This window comes from Schistocerca cancellata, chromosome 1 (assembly GCF_023864275.1).
Source record: "Schistocerca cancellata isolate TAMUIC-IGC-003103 chromosome 1, iqSchCanc2.1, whole genome shotgun sequence".
NCBI lineage: Eukaryota > Metazoa > Arthropoda > Insecta > Orthoptera > Acrididae > Schistocerca > Schistocerca cancellata.
The window spans coordinates 323,603,610-323,614,564 of record NC_064626.1 but is presented as its reverse complement, the minus strand read 5'-3'; the positions used below and the strand labels follow the sequence as shown (position 1 = coordinate 323,614,564).

General features: G+C 44.6%; 1 non-coding gene across 1 annotated transcript; it reads left to right on the top strand.

Moving 5' to 3' along the window:
• The first annotated feature begins 220 nt into the window (after positions 1-220).
• Trnas-cga (transfer RNA serine (anticodon CGA)) lies at positions 221-295 on the top strand. Its single transcript has one exon. It is a non-coding gene; the product is annotated as a tRNA-Ser (tRNA).
• Positions 296-10,955: the final 10,660 nt, after the last annotated feature.

The following is a 10,955-nucleotide window of genomic DNA, read 5'->3' as shown; positions in this document are numbered from 1 at the left end:
TTAATCTGCCAGGAAGTTTCATTTCAGCGCACACTCCGCTGAAGAGTGAAAATCTCATTCTGGAAACATCCCACAGGCTGTGGCTAAGCCATGTCTCCGCAATATCCTTTCTTTCAGGAGTGCTAGTTCTGCAAGGTTCGCAGGAGAGCTTCTATTAAGTTTGGAAGGTAGGAAACGATGTACTGGCATAAGTAAAGCTGTGAGGACGCGGCGTGAGTCGTGCTTGGGTAGCTCAGTTGGTAGAGCATTTGCCCGCGAAAGGCAAAGGTCCCGAGTTCGAGTCTCGGTCCGGCACACAGTTTCAATCTGCCAGGAAGTTTCATTTCAGCGCACACTCCGCTGTAGAGTGAAAATCTCATTCGAGACTACCTCCCTGTCTTACTCCCTTTTCAACCCGAGAACTTCATTCTTATTTCAACTCGTATTATTCCCTCTTGTATATTACCCGTTTCTCCCTATTGCTTACTTCTATTTTCCTCAGAATTGCACCATTTAACACTGTCGAACGCTTTTTCCAAGTAGACAGATCCTATGAACATGTCTTGATTTTTCTTTTAGCCTTGATTCCATTATCAACCTCAACGTCGAAATTGACTCTCTGGTGCCTTTACCTTTCGCAAAGCCAAACTAATCGCCATCTAATACATTCTCAATGTTCTTTTCCATACTTATGTATAATATTATTGTCAGTAACTTGGATGCATGAGGTGTTAAGCTGATTGTGCGATAGTTCTCGCACTTGTCAGCTCTTGCAGTCTTCGGAGTTGTGTGGATGACATTTTCCCGAAAGTGATGTGGTCTGTAGGCAGATTCATACATTCTACACAGAAGCGTGAATAGTCGTTTTGTTACCGCTCTCTCAAATTGTTATCCCCTGTCTCTGCTGAATCGACTCCTGTTTTTTCTTCTACCACACCAGTCAAATCTTCCCCATCACAGAAGCTTTCAACGTACTCTTTCCATCTATCCGCTCTCTCCTATGCATTTAAGACTGGAATTAAACTTACACTCTTAACGTAACCACCCATCTTTTAATTTCACCAAACATAGTTTTGATTGTCCTAAATGCTCAGTCAGTCCTAACTATCATTTATTCTCATGCAGCCATTTCCTCTTAGCTTCCCTGCATTTTCTGTTCATTTCATTCCTTCACTTGTCTTTCTGAATTACTGTACTTCCAAGAACATTTTTGTACTTCCTTCTCACATCGATCAGCTGAAGTATTTCTTCTGTTACCCATGGTTTTTACGCAGTTACCATCTTTGGACTTAAGTATTTCTTTCCAGCTTCTGTGATTGCCCTTTCAGAAACGTCCATTCCTCTTCAACTGTACTGTCTACAGAGCTATTCGTTATTCCTGTATCTATAGCCTCAGAGAACTTCAAGCGTATCTTGTCATTCCTCGGTAATTCAGCATACAACTTCTTTGAGTATTCTGTTGATTCTTCCTGGCTAATCTCTTAAACTTCAGTCTAATCACTACTAAACTGTGATCTGTGTCTGTATCTGCTCCTGGATATGCCAGGATACAATCCGGTATCTGATTTCGGAATCTCTAACAGAACATGGTGTAATCTAAATGAAATCTTCCCGTATCACCTGTCCTTTTCCAAGTATACCTCCTCCTCTTGTGATTCTTGAACAAAGTATCCGGTATTAAGAACTGAAATTTATTACAGAACTCAATTACCACCCTTACTCCTCTCTTATTCCTTGTCCTAAGCATATATTCTCCAGCAACCTTTTCTTCCCATATTCACCTATAACTTCTACTCCTTCCCTTACAACTGCATTCCAGTCTCCCATCTCTCTTTACGTACCATATCACCATTTCAGTACCATCATATACTTTCTCTGTCTTTCCATCTTCAGTTTCCGACATTGGCATGTACACCTGAACTATCGTTGTCGGTGTTGGTTTGCTGTCAATTCTGATAAGCACACCCCATCACTGCACTGTTCACAGTAACACAATCTCTGCCCTGCCTTCCTAATCATAGCGCAGCCTGCACCCCTTACTATTTTCTGTTGCTGCTAATATTACCCTACACTCATCTGACAAGAAATTCTTTTCTTCTTTCCATTTCACTTCACTGAAACCAACTACACCTAGATTGAGATTTTGCGTTTCCCTTAGCAGACATTCTAGCATTTCCACCTCGGTCAAATTTCTGACATTCCACTCCCCGATTCGCAGAACATTATCCTTCCGTTCGCTATTGTATCTTTTTCTCATTGTAACTTCCCCCTCCGCAGTCCCCTCCCGGAGATCCGAATGGGGGACTATTCCAGAATCTTTTGCCAGTTGGGAGATTATCACTACTCTTTTTCAATTACAGGCCACATATCCTTTGGGTGCACGTTATGGGTCTTTAATACAGTGGTTTACATTGCCGTCTGCGTCTTCATGCCGTTGGTCACTGCTGATTCTACCGCCTTTCGGTCCAGTTTCCCACTCCACGGACAAGAGGGTGCTGTCCATACTTCCTCCCTCTTTGACAAGGCCGTTGGCAGATTGAGGGCGACTTCTTATGCCGAAAGTCTTCCGTTTCCAGTGCTGATTATTAATCAAAATTTAAGCGGTGGCGGGTTTCGAACGCGGGTCCGCGGATGTTTTAATTTCTAAACAAAGACGCTACCCCTACATCAAAACACATGAGCACATGCAGCATTCTGGTTGGTCAACTTTACCAAGAGCCTTACACAGACAGCAATCAATATTAAAAGACCATGAGCGTCCTTCTGCTCGCCTCTTTCCAACTTTGATTAAGCATGTCCTCATACATTTCACTCGGTTTATGCCCTTTGATCCACAAATACCGAACTACACTTCGCTGCTCTTCACAAGTTGACGACAGTAATTATGCGCACCAAGTTCGTTTCGTAGTTCACTCATCTCCACTAGAGCTGCACTCGAAAACAAAAGACCTTCTGTAGCGCAAAATTAAAACTATATCGTTGTGAAATGTCAACATTCCAGTTGCAGCACTGGGGGAAGAAGAATTGTTGTGCATTGCTTTCCGATCCTCCCTTTTATTTGCTGTACAAACAATAATTTTGCTGAACTCCTCTCTCTATTGAGTTTGCAACGCTTTTCTTTAGATTTTATGTAGCTCATCTGCAAATGACTTTTGTTTTTGTGATGAGTGTGTGAGGTTTTAATTTCATTCAGCCAAAATCTCGCCATACTGGTTAGCGTCCATAGCCCCATGATTACATAGTTTAAGTTGCCTCTACGGAATTACCAGGCGACTTCCGCTGACCGCTTCTGTGGCCGCAATATTCATGGCTCACTTGCATGTCTCTTCTTCAGAAGGTAGGCGGGTGTGCAGGCAATTAACACTGCGCAGGTTGGTTCAAATGGCTCTGAGCACTATGGAACTTAACTTCTGAGGTCATCAGTACCCTAGAACTTAGAACTACTTAAACCTAACTAACCTAAGGACATCACATACACCCATGCCGGAGACAGGATTCGAACCTGCGACCTAGCGGTCGCGCGGTTCCTGACTGTAGCGCCTAGAACCGCTCGGCCACTACACTGCGCAGGTACTTTAATGTTTAGAGTCTCTATCTGTTCTACGTCTGCAAGAAACGTGAGTTTCTGTCGCAGGATACTGCATGTTATGATACGTCGTAGTTCGCTACACAGCCACGGTGGCGCGTCGAGTATTCCCCTGTTCCATATGTCGGAGGAATACAACGTTGCGAATTGAATTTCCGGTTAGAATTTGTGAAGTACTGGCCTGTCCTACCATGGCAACATGGTGATGGGGTCCCAAGTGACATTGGATACTCAAACGCCATTTTAGCATATCGTAAATTACGATTGTGCATCCATTTCTATTCCTCCGTTTACAGCACCATCTGTGATGAAACGAAGAAAATGCTTCAGACAAAACATGTGTAGCTTTCGTCATAGAAAACTAATCTGGAATACATACTCGTCTGTAACTTCTGAAGGACATAAACTCACCTTTTCAGGGCACATTATACCTAATAGTGAAAACTGATATGGGTGAAAGTATTCGATAACAGAATGCGTTCCATCACAGGTTGGTTAGCGGGAATGTGTGGATTCTGTACGAAATATTGTTCAAGTTAGTACACCTGTATATGAAAACCAAACTTTTCCATTAACATCCGTCACAAATTTCACCAATGGTTAATGGTACAGGCATTATAGGGTGCCGGCTCATTTTCCTGCTCATATGACACGACATCAATCACACCAATATTGTTCGAGATGTGTAAGTCGAGCAGAACCTACACATTGTTCTCCCTGACCAGCTGGATTTTTCAGTCTGTGATCATCTCAGGAGTGAAGCGTACAGTAAAGTAGCTGAAAAACTTGAAGAACTGTAGCAGCGAATTGTACAGTCGTGTCAAGATTCACGAGATGGTCCGGGGCCTTTGAGAGAAATAGTAATTCACTGGAGAGATGAGTGCAGTTTCGCTTGTAAATGCTACGAGAACACGTTGAACAAATTCTTTGACATTCTTAAGTAAATCTATCTTGACAAGTGCCGACCTACTACGTACATCTCCTTCATCCATTATCGGTCCTTTTCAGCGTATTTGGCTCTCTGGTACAAACTTAGGAATCAACATGAAGCTAGTTTTCTTACTTTGAAATAAAGCTTATTAACTGTTTTTTTAAATAAATGTGTTTTACATTGCCTCTCAGCGTCACAGGGCATGCTAAGTTATTGCCTTTCTCAGGAGCAAAGAAAAAAAACAGAAACAGAAAAAAATTGTATTTAGTTGAGAATAAACAGTTAAAAATTATCAGTTTAAGTCTATATATACAATGAAAAGGAAAAATGTACTACGATAAAGAATTAATATTTTAATAGCTATTTTTTGTGTGGTAGTGCTGGGAACGTGGTTCGACACAAAACTTCAGTTGACATACATCTCACCGAATCGGCGTCCCCGTGTTTGTGTTCCAGTGACCTGCGACTCATGGTCGATCGCCAACACTCATACGCAAGGTGACTGCAATTCACTGTCGAATATCGATCAGGACGACTGTTTCCTTATCTGAATCAGGTAAATCACAAGTAAGATCTTCACCCGAGTCGTCAGCATCGAAACGATCGTTACTATAATCTTCAGATTCCCCCAGAATGCCAGTAACCACGAGCGTCAATCAGTGGCATGTCGTGTACATAATGCGCTGACAGTAGTATCTCACTAGTTTGACTGCTTATAATATCACACTGCACAGTCGTGAACCACACTGACAGAAAGGTGTACTACGAATTTTTATGTGCCTTCTCTTATCTTCTGGACGACTAATACTATTCATAAGATCAGAACAGTAGAATGAGGAGCGATGCCCGTAATGTTACGGGCGTGGCAATCGTCACTAAGACGATGTGCCCCGTAGTTTTACGGGGACGGCTTTCTTCCCATCATTGAAAACAATGTAGTATTACGGGCATGACACTCAAAGGGGAAATAGCACGAGTATGTAGTTTACTGAAATATATAAAGTGTTGAGTCAGTACAACATTTCTTGTTGACGTAGGTGATGGGTGAAATCTGAGCCCATTTAGATAGGGACTTAATCAAATGTTCAGATGTGTGTAAATTATTAAGGGACCAAACTGCTGAGGTCATCGGTCCCTAGACTTACACACTACTTAAACAAGCTTATGCTAGGCCGCCCGGTTGGCCGTGCGGTCCAACGCATGCTTGCCGGGCGGGAAGGAGCGCCGGTCCCCGGCACGAATCCACCCGGCGGATTTGTGTCGAGGTCCGGTGAGCCAGCCAGGCTGAGGATGGTTTTTAGGTGGTTTTCCATCTGCCTCGGCGAATGAGGGCTGGTTCCCCTTATTCCGCTTCAGCTATGCTATGTCGGCGATTGCTGCGCAAACAAGTTCTCTCCACGTACACGTAAACCACCACTACTCTACCACGCAAAGGTAGGGGTGTGGTGTGAGACGTTCCCTAGGGGGGGGGGGAGGGGGTGCACCGAAGCCCGAGTCGCACAGTAACCCTGGGATTGGTGTGGGGCGGCGGAGGGGTGAAGTGGACTGCGATAGTCGTCGTGGGGTTGCGGACCACTGCGGCTGCGGCGTGGACGGAGCCTCTCCCTCGTTTCTAGGTCCTGGTTAACATAACATAACTTAAGCTATAGGGAGAGACGGGTCATTTACATTATGTACAACAACCAAGAGGGAATAATAAGAGTGGACGATCAAGAACGAAGTGCTCGTATTAAGAAGGGTGTAAGACAAGGCTGTAGCCTTTCGCCCCTACTCTTCAATTTGTACATCGATGAAGCAATGATGGAAATAAAAGAAAGGTTCAGGAGTGGAATTAAAATACAAGGTGAAAGGATATCAATGATACGATTCCCTGATGACATTGCTATCCTGAGTGAAAGTGAAGAAGAATTAAATGATTTGCTGAACGGAATGAACAGTCTATTGAGTACACAGTATGGTTTGAGAGTAAATCGGGGAAAGGCGAAGGTAATGAGAAGTAGTAGAAATGAGAACAGCGAGAAACTTAACATCAGGATTGATGGTCACGAAGTCAATGAAGTTAAGGAATTCTGCTACCTAGGCAGTAAAATAACCAATGACGGACGGAGCTAGGAGGACATCAAAAGCAGACTCGCTATAGCAAAAAAGGCATTTCTGGCCAAGAGAAGTCTATTAATATCAAATACCGGCCTTAATTTGAGGAAGAAATTTCTGAGGATGTACGTCTGGAGTACAGCATTGTATGGTAGTGAAACATGGAGTGTGGGAAAACGGGAACAGAAGAGAATCGAAGCATTTGAGATGTGGTGCTATAGACGAATGTTGAAAATTAGGTGGACTGATAAGGTAAGGAATGAGGAGGTTCTACGCAGAATCGGAGAGGAAAGGAATATGTGGAAAACACTGATAAGGAGAAGGGAAAGGATGATACGACATCTGCTAAGACATGAGGGAATGACTTCCACGGTACTAGAGGGAGCTGTAGAGGGCGACAGATGGTTCAAATGGCTCTGAGAACTATGGGACTTAACATCTATGGTCATCAGTCCCCTAGAACTTAGAACTACTTAAACCTAACTAACCTAAGGACAGCACACAACACCCAGCCATCACGAGGCAGAGAAAATCCCTGACCCCACCGGGAATCGAACCCGGGAACCCGGGCGTGGGAAGCGAGAACGCTACCGCACGACCACGAGATGCGGGCAGGAAGAAAAAAAATGGCTCTGAGCACTATGGGACTTAACTGCTAAGGTCATCAGTCCCCTAGAACTTAGAACTACTTAAACCTAACTAACTAACCTAAGGACATCACACACATCCATGCCCGAGGCAGGATTCGAACCTGCGACCGTATCGGCCGCGCGGTTCCAGATTGTAGCGCCTTTAACCGCTTGGCCACCACGGCCGGCACGGGCAGGAAGACAGAGATTGGAATACGTCAAGCAAATAATTGAGGACGTAGGTTGCGAGTGCTACTCTGAGATGAAGAGGTTAGCACAGGAAAGGAATTCGTGGCGGGCCGCATCAAACAAGTCAGTTGACTGATGACCAAAAAAAAACTTATGCTAAGAACAACACACGCAGCCATGCGCGAGGGAGGACTCGAACCTCTGGCGGGAGGGGCCGCAGAGACTTAATCGGAATGCTTACATCTTAAACACATTTTTACTAGTTAGGGTAACACATTATACAGAAATCAGTGTCGACTTGTACCTATACATTCAGTATTTCATAGATTTCTCATTTGCGAACCCATGTTTAGTAGAAAACTTCAGCTTCTTTGACCCATCTATGTTTTCCGCTATTAATTGTGAAACACCGTGAATACTAAGTGTTGGCAGCATACGCATCTACACATTTTGGCTATGGGTGGTTAGTGGTGTTAACATACTGGCACTACCATCTATTATCGTATGTATTCGAATAGATGCTCTTTTCCTATTGAAAGAAAGGAATGCATGTCTTTGAATAATAATGGTGAAGTTAGTCTAAAACCGTTCAGCCTGCAGGTGGTTGCAGGTGCAACTTCCGCATTTTGTTATTGAGAATAAAAAATATTCTTGTAGAATATATAGACTACATGGGGGTGCAGTCTGAAGTGCTCATGAACAGTTAATCCTCCTCTCCATCCGTTGTACGAATTAGTAACAGAGGATGTCTGGCAGGAGGAGGGCGGGAGGACTCCTCGCTCCAGGGAAGACCGCAGCCCTGACACGTAACGTATGCTCCAAGTTCTGCCTGAGAAGACGGGACAGCGGGGTGACGGCGCGGAACACTTTCCGGGGATTCAAACTTGGTCCGCGCAGAGTTTTTTCGCCTCTTTAATCTCCTCCCTCCGGAGAAAGTAATGATGCAGCAAGCAGATTCATTAGACAGCCGCTGTGACTGAAGTTGCCACGGAATTAATTTCCGTAATAAGAAGTTGGATTACTTGGGGCAGCCGATTTTTATCCCCGGCCGGCGTCTTACCATTAGTTGCGGCGCCTCACAGCGTCGCGACGCCCTCCCACTCGCTGCTAGTCGCGCCGCGGCGTCTTGCGGCTCGGCTCGGGGATCAACCGAGGGGAGGCGGCAGCCAGACACAGTGGTTATCAGCCCACGAGGGCCGAGCACTGTTCCCGGAGGACAGAGCTCTAGCATGACACGAATTGCGCAATTACTTCAGTTGCGTAACTGATATCCTGAATCGAAGCGGATCGGTTTTATTTCGTCAGTACCGGGTTGCAAGTCAATTTATAGACAAATACTTGCATAATAACATAAATTTTTTCTGGGTATTACCCTGCGTAATATCTATATCTATGCTAATAATAAATTTCCAATCTATCGTGTCTCTTCATTGAAATTCTTTGGCAAAATCTGAACGTAACAGACTACAATAAGATTAGTTTTAAAAACTTTGGTTCTCTATATGATGTTCTTTAATATATTAATGAAATTGATTTGCTTCGTTCCGTAGGCTTCATTTATATCTGACTCGTTGGTTATGAAAAACGAATGCGTTGGGATTCCTTTGTCATTTGAGTGCCTACTCATTTCTCAATACACTAGAATGGCTAAAAGTCTGAAGACTATACAGTCTCAAGAGTCCAATGAAGATGATGAGTCCGCAGCTCGTGGTCGTGCGGTAGCGTTCTCGCTTCCCGCGCCCGGGTTCCCGGGTTCGATTCCCGGCGGGGTCAGGGATTTTCTCTGCCTAGTGATGACTGGGTGTTGTGTGATGTCATTAGGTTAGTTAGGTTTAAGTCGTTCTAAGTTCTAGGGGACTGATGACCATAGATGTTGTAAGTAGGCTGTATATGTTTTCTTATTGGTAACGCCACGTAGCGCTCTGTATGTAAATCACTAGTTGTGCTGTGTGCAGTCTGTGGCTGGTTTGCATTGTTGTCTGCCATTGAAGTCTTGGGCAGCTGGATGTGAACAGCGCATAGCGTTGCGCAGTTGGAGGTGAGCCGCCAGCAGTGGTGGATGTGGGGAGAGAAATGGCGGAGGTTTGATATTTGTAAAAATGGATGTCATGAACTGCTGTATACATTATGACTGTTAAGGTAAATACATTGTTTGTTCTCTATTAAAATCTTTCATTTGCTAACTATGCCTACTAGTAGTTAGTGCCTTCCGTAGTTTGAATCTTTTATTTAGCTGGCAGTAGTGGCGCTCGCTGTATTGCAGTAGTTCGAGTAACGGAGATTTTTGGTGAGGTAAGTGAGTTGTGAAAGGTATAGATTAATGTTAGTCAGGGCCATTCTTTTGCAGGGATTTTTGAAAGTCAGATTGCGTTGCGCTAAAAAATATTGTGTGTCAGGTTAAGCACAGTCTTGTATAATTTTTCTAAGGGGACGTTTCAATGTTAAGTCCCATAGTGCTCAGAGCCATTCTAACCATTTTCGAAGATGATGACGCGGGAAATGCTGTGGCTTGAGAACATTAGGATTTCAGTCTTTGGAGACTCCTTCTTAGAGGGAGACGCGATGTAACTCTGATCTAGAGTGTCATGCATTACCTCGCTCTTCACAAAGCATTAGAAACAAGTTATCTGGTCATAGAGACCAGGTACCCGTGCGAGGCCCTTGAGTTTCTTTATGATGCGTATGGTCTGATAGTCACGGCACTGCATCAGAATTAAGAAAAGAATCATTGACTTGCTAAGGTGGAAAGAATGTAAAGCTCTATTAGATGCTTCCTTTTGGTGGGAGGATTGGGTATGTGCTGCACTCTATTGCCCCATTCAGTGTGAGCCATGATTGGCAGTTATCCGCAAATGGAGTATATATCCTGTTTTCCTCGTGTGGTTTATCAGACGGACAGCAACAGTTTCTCGCCGGTGCCAATCGTGTCTCAAGTTGTTGAAACAGGCTGTTGGGCTATAATGCTTGACAGCCAGTGCGATGTATCGTCTCTATTCAAATTTTAAGGGGGTTTTAACACTGAGTCTTGATTTAGCGGTCCACGGCACTTTTGAAGCCTGGACCAACTTGGCAGATGGCGTCGGCGCCGCTGGTGTGTTCTGGCCATAGCAAAGAGCTCGCTAGACCCCAAAGCAGGAGTGAAATGCAACCGCGAGCAACAAGCAGCCATGTGTGACAGCCGCAAGCAGTGTGATATGTGAGAGCAAAGCGGTCACAACTTGGAGCCAGCACCAGGGGCTATGAGCAGCAGTGGCAATACACCTCTGGACTCCAGTATCAGTCCTTCGAAGGAAAATACGGTTTTGTTTACGTCCGCGAGTTGCTAGTTGCTGGAGTTCCAGGTGAACAACGGCGCTTCCTCCTGTTGTAGACGCAGAAATTTTACAACACCAGCGAGTTGTCCCGAATGTAAGGTGCATGGACCGGCTGGTGTTGTTTGGCTGACTGGAAACTGATCGAGCAGCATCGGAGCTGTGGGCAGTGGTAACGGACACCTGCGAAGATAAATGGCAGTTGCTGTTGGCAACGGTGGTTGCGGTCCTGTGTC